Genomic DNA, 6,000 nt, shown 5'->3' with positions numbered 1-6,000 from the left:
TTTATTTGATTGATTGCTGTCATACTTCCCATTTGCAAATGATACACATTTTTTTTATCCTTAAATAAGTAGCAAATAAGTCTATGATCCTGTAAGTCCATTAACGTGTTGCCCCTGAAGGCTGGTTGTAGGGGAAACTTGGAAATTTTCAGTTCTCAAGTAAGTGAAGCCAAGTCCTGACAGAAGAGAACTAATGGACATTTCAGCCACTTGTTTTCACATCCTCTGAGAGTAGCTATTCATGACGTGAAAGCAGCCACTTTTCCCTTCTTGGGAAAGTCTGAGCCAGGAAATTATTCATTAACATAATTACTTCCCAGATATTATATGTAGGGTACTTAAAGAGATACAATTTTTAATCTAATGTAATATTTTTAATCATCTAATTTTCTGTTTTAAAAAATCTCATTAAAAGAAGACATCAGTAAGAATAGTGATGATTGGGGCACCTGAGTGGCTCAGTCTGCGAAGTGTCTGCTTTCGGCTGAGGTCATGATCCTAGGGTGGTGGGATCAAGCCCTGTGTCAGGCTAGAGAGCTCAGCAGGGAGTCTGTTTCTCCATTTCATTCTCCTTCTGTGCTCTCTCTCAAATAAATAAATAAAATCTTAAAAAAAAGAAGAAGAAGAATGACGATTGCCGGGGACTTGGGGGAGAGGGTGATAGGGAGCTATTGTTTAATGAGCACAGAGTTTCAGTTTTGCAAGATGAAAAGTTATGGAGATGGATGGGGTGCTTGTTGCACAACAATATGAATGTACTTAATACCACTGAACTGTACACCTAAAATAGTAAAGATGGTAAATTTTATGTTATGTATATTTTTACCACAACGTTTAAGTATTGGGAAAGAAAACACTGAAAATGTTAAGGAAGTGAGTAATCCACTGTGCTTTCAAAAATTTTCCTGCCCTTACACAAACAACCAGATAAAATAAAAACCGTAAACTGTCCTGATAATTAACACCGATCAGAATATTAAGTCAAGTAAAAATACTTGCAATTCTCCACCAATGCAGATATTAACAAGCTCCAATTGTTTTACCATCAAGAAAAGAGAAAATAAATTTTGTAGGCATCCATAGATTTCAGAAACAAGTCTTTGATTTCAACCATGCTGATGGAAATGTAGTCCAGGTGAGCTCACGTTTCTCGGATGGTTAGTCCTCATACCAAGTTTTTGTACATTCTTCTTATATAACCATTCTAGGTTGGACAACCTCCTGGAGGCCACTTTTACTGAATTTCTCATAACCGTTGTGCTTTCCTATTTCATGGTTTGACTATCCCTTCTCTGCTCACTACCAATTTAAATATTCTTTCTGAAAGACTGAAGATGCTGTGAAAAAATAGGTAATCAGTTTACTGCAGAAGTACCAGATTTTATATACATTTCTAAGGGAAAAGCAGTCTTGGAAACTCATTTCATGCCTCTCCTAGGAAGTCCTTGATCTTCAAGAGACTTCATTAAAGGTAAAAATTAATTATCTATACTCCTTGCCACTAAGTAATAACAGTAACAGCAGTCTTACCTTTGTACAGTGTAAGTGCTACTTACTAGAAAGTTACTTATTGACTGTTGTTTAAACATATTACTTAGTATATGTGAAAATATATTGCCATGGAGTTTAATCCATGAAATGACTAACAATTTAATAATGTCTTGGAATTAAGGACGGTTATAAGTCTTAAGCAGTTGGAGTATTCAACATGAAATCTGATTTTTAGCAAAAATTAATGTGGTCAAGCCCGTGTATTCATTTATAGTTATATTAGTTTCCTTCACTTCTAAGGTGCAGGTGTAAGTTTGCCAGTGGCATTGTTCCTGAATTCCCCACGTGCAGAGAGAAGAAAAATCCTATGTCCTGTGCTTGACCCAAGTATATTAACAAAGTCATGCTGAGAATCATTAACTTCAACTTCAAGCTAAAATATGTATATTTTTGTCCATGGTGGCCATTTCCCAGAAGAGATTCAGAATTAGTTAAGAGCTGATCTCTGCACTTCTGAAAGAATCCCTCTGAGTGTGTGCAGGGAACTTAGCACCATGTATTTTATTGTAATATCACCCCACAATATGTACATTGAATAAGGCAGCTGCATTAAAAAAGCATGAGACACAATGTGATTCTGCAAGCCAAACTTTGTCTTCCTTGTATCTGTATATCTTATTGTATTACTTTCTGTGTTGTTCAAATGTGCATCTGTTACATAGCAAATATTCATTTTTTATATTTACTTAATTAATAGTGGCAAGGAGAATTATCACTGTCATTTAATAGTTCTCTGACTTCCTTCACTAAAGCTGCAAAGAAATGAAAAGTATTATGGGATATTTATATCTGTTTCTAATAAAGCTTAAAACAAACAATTATTATATTCATAAGAGTAGACACTGTTCTGTCATCTTGACACTTTTAAAGCCATTTATAAAGAAAGAGCGTGGGAAGTGGAGCACTGCGATTCTCATTGTTCCAAAAAATACTACTTGGTTTTCTTTGTATTCATACTAATGATCTGACATCTCTGAGAAGTTGTTCTTCCTTCCTTAGACAGAAATGTGCCTAATTGAATTGTGAAAAAACAATGCTAAGAGAAAGAAAAGAGAGAAATCCAAAGAACTGACATAATCAAAGTCCCCAAAGTCAGGAATAAGGAAAAAAATGAAACTATATAAACTTATATGATTTCTTTAGATATAAAAAGGCCTCTTGGCCTCGTATGCAATTAAAATCAATCAGATGTCAACTAGGGGACAGTTGGACTGCAGTGTTAGTGGGCTATGTGAAAGTCCATTTCTGTGAGCCCTGTGGTTTCTCACTAAAGAAAGTCCACAGAGTCAGTTGTGCTATCCATGGGTGTATCATCGAGCAGAGCCCTGGAGAAGGACACTTCTGCTGTTCCTTCCTCAGGGTTTCAAACAGAGGAAAAGGGCTTCCCCCTCTGCCTCCAAGAGGTGGAAAATGAGGAAAAGAGTTATTCGGAGTGCTCCAAGATCGTTAAGAATCCACAAGCTTCCCACCTCTGCTTTTTTGGAGCAAGGTATCAAGAGAGATTTCTCTGAGGAAGCAATTAACTTCAGTAATCCCACTAATGCTGTCATCATCAATATTCACCCCTCTTGGCTGCTTGGAAGAAACTTATCCCTCAGAGCTTTTTTTTTTTTTCCTTTTTAAAGATTTTATTTATCTATTTGACAGACAAAGATCACAAGTAGGCAGAAAGGCAGGCAGAGAGAGAGAGAGAGAGGAGGAAGCAGGCTCCCCAACGAGCAGAAAGCCCGATCCCTCAGAGCTTTTTAACAATGAAAAAGTTATTTCATGCTATCCAAACATGAGATTACCTCCTATGTGATCTATGTTCATACATGTGGCCTTCTGTCTATGAAAAGGAAGCAGGATCTCAGAGCCTGAGGGACTTTCGTTCATTTTTCAAGAACCTCAATCTACCCGATCTAATCTTCTAAATCAACCAGCATGTCATAGCAGTTATCAGGTTTTGACTGCTTACTATGTGTCAAGCACTATCCCAAGTGCTTTACCAGAAATATCTCAGCAAATTGCATGAGAGTCCCAAAAGTTGGGGATTATTATTTTGAACTTACAGATGAGAAAATTGAGGGTCAGTAGAGTTAATTAAGTAACTTTCCCTGTGGTCACTGAACCAGTGAAGACCAGACTTAAACCTAGTTCTGCATGACCCAGTGATGATAGTAACGTAAAGAGATATTCATTAAAATACCACTATGTGTTTATTATGTGTCCTGGGGCTAAGTAATTAATCTGTGCCTCCATTTTCTAGTCTTCAAAGTGAGGATCATAAAGATTCTTACCTCACAGCATTGTAGTGAAGATTAAATTAGTTAATACATGTTAAGTGCTTACAATAGTATATAGAACATAATAAGTGCATTGGTATGAGTTCTCGGAACTGGGAATACAACTGAACAAAATGGATAAAAGTCCTTGCCTCATAAAGCTTCATTCTAGAGAAAGAGAAAGAGCAAGTAGACAAATACCATATATGACAGGATGTAATGTCATAGTATTCCAGGATGTAATAAGAACCATGAAGAGGAAAACAAAGCAAAGACAGAAGATAAAGAATGCTAGGTTGGGACACTATTTTATTTTATTTTTTCTTAAGTAATCTCTACACCTAGTGTGGGGTTTGAACTCACAGCCCCAAGATTAAGAGTCACTCATTCTACTGACGGAGCCAGCCAGACACCCCTGGGACACTAATTTAAATAGGGCTATTGTGGAAGCCATCGCTGAGGTGACATTTGAGCAAAGACTTGAAAAGGATGCAGTAGTGAGTCATGCAGATATTTAATGGAAAATCACTCCAAGCAGAGGAAAAGGCAAGCACCAAGGTCTAGTTTGCCCGGACTTTTTGTGGAACAACAAGGAGGTCTGAGGAACTAGACTAGAGTGATCAAGTGGGATAGTGGAAGATGCAGTCCTGGCAGGTGGACAGAGGATCAGATGGTGTAGAGGTTTGTAGGTCATTGTGTGACCTTTGATTTTTACTCTGGAGCCACTGGATGATTCTGAACAAAGGGTAACATATCTGACTCGTGTTTTTAAAAGGATCGCTCAGGAGGCTGTGTTAAGAAGGGACTGTGAGGAGACAAGGATAGAAAAGCAGAGCGCAGGGAGCTGTAAGAGATAGTTTGGACAGCAGTAATTTAGGAGAGACGTGATACTGGCAATAATCAAGGAAAGAATAGTCATGAAGATAGTGAAAAGTGGTCAGATTCTGGATTTACTTTGAAGGTAGAAGCAGTAAGATTTCTTGAAATATTGGATGTGGAATGTGAGGGAGAGAGAAGAGAGAGATACCAGTAGTCCAGATAGAGAAAGCTGAGGGAGAAGCTGTGTTTAGAAGCCTTTCACGCATCATTTTATTTATTTTTTTGTACATTCTTCAGCTGAGGCATCCTATAAGTACCCACCTCCAAGTCATGCATCATTTTAAATCCTTCCATCTCCGCCTCCTATTCTAAGCGTTGGGCAGTGAACAGTTCTGCACAGGTATCGACCAGCTTCTCTCAAGAGCAACAGAACAGCACCTTGTCTCTCTCACTTCCTGCTCATAGCATGGGATACTTGCAGAAAACAACCCTCCACACCCATGTGCAACCAGAAGCCTGCGAAGCAATCTTGACCAATGACAGGTAGACAAGAAGGGATGGATAAATGCTTTCCTCTTTCTCCTTCATTCCAGTGAAGAATTCTGAAAGACATTCCATAAGGCTTCTCAGAAGGCACCAGAAGATCAATCAAAGTAGGCCATAGCTTAGGCCACCTCAATAATGTACCCTTGTATTGGTTTTACCTCCTCTATTTTATTTCCTCTGTGCCCTCACCCTGTTTCCTGAACTCATATTCTCAAATAAACTACAAGCATGTAACCCTTCATCTTGGGTTCGGAAGCCTAGGCTCTAAAACTGGCTCTAGACAAGAAACCTTCAGGAGCAGATTTTAGAGGCTGAGCCTATAACATGGATCACAAGACAATAAGGACCCCTGCTGGTGGTAAGTGGTTGGTGGTAAATCCCAAGGGGTGATAGCCGCTGGCATAGAGTAACGTGACAATTTATGATTCTCAGCTCCAGTAGATTGGAAGGAGGGACAGACAGAAGATGTAGCATTGGGTTAAGTGGTACATACGGTACTTCAGCATTATGGCAGTAATAGCAATTCTAAGATGGGCTGATGTCTGTTAACTGCTTTGGAGAGCTTAACGAAAGAAAATGACAGGCTGTGTGCAGCCGATCATGGCACACTGTGAAAACCATAAGTCCTCTAGGACCATGTAGCCACAGAGCAAACTGTGCTAAAAATCAGCTACAACAAATAATCGTAAGTGTGGCAGAATTATGAAGAAGTCTGCACAGCTTTTGAAACATCACCCATGTCAAAGCCTGGGTCCTAATGGAAAAATAATGGGACCTTGAGGTCCAGCATGTGGACATTTTTGTGGGCATGCCTTATACT

Source organism: Lontra canadensis, unplaced genomic scaffold, assembly GCF_010015895.1.
Source record: "Lontra canadensis isolate GAN:19392208 unplaced genomic scaffold, GSC_riverotter_1.0 scaffold1, whole genome shotgun sequence".
In the NCBI taxonomy this organism is placed as follows: domain Eukaryota; kingdom Metazoa; phylum Chordata; class Mammalia; order Carnivora; family Mustelidae; genus Lontra; species Lontra canadensis.
Note: the sequence above shows the minus strand (reverse complement) of the source record.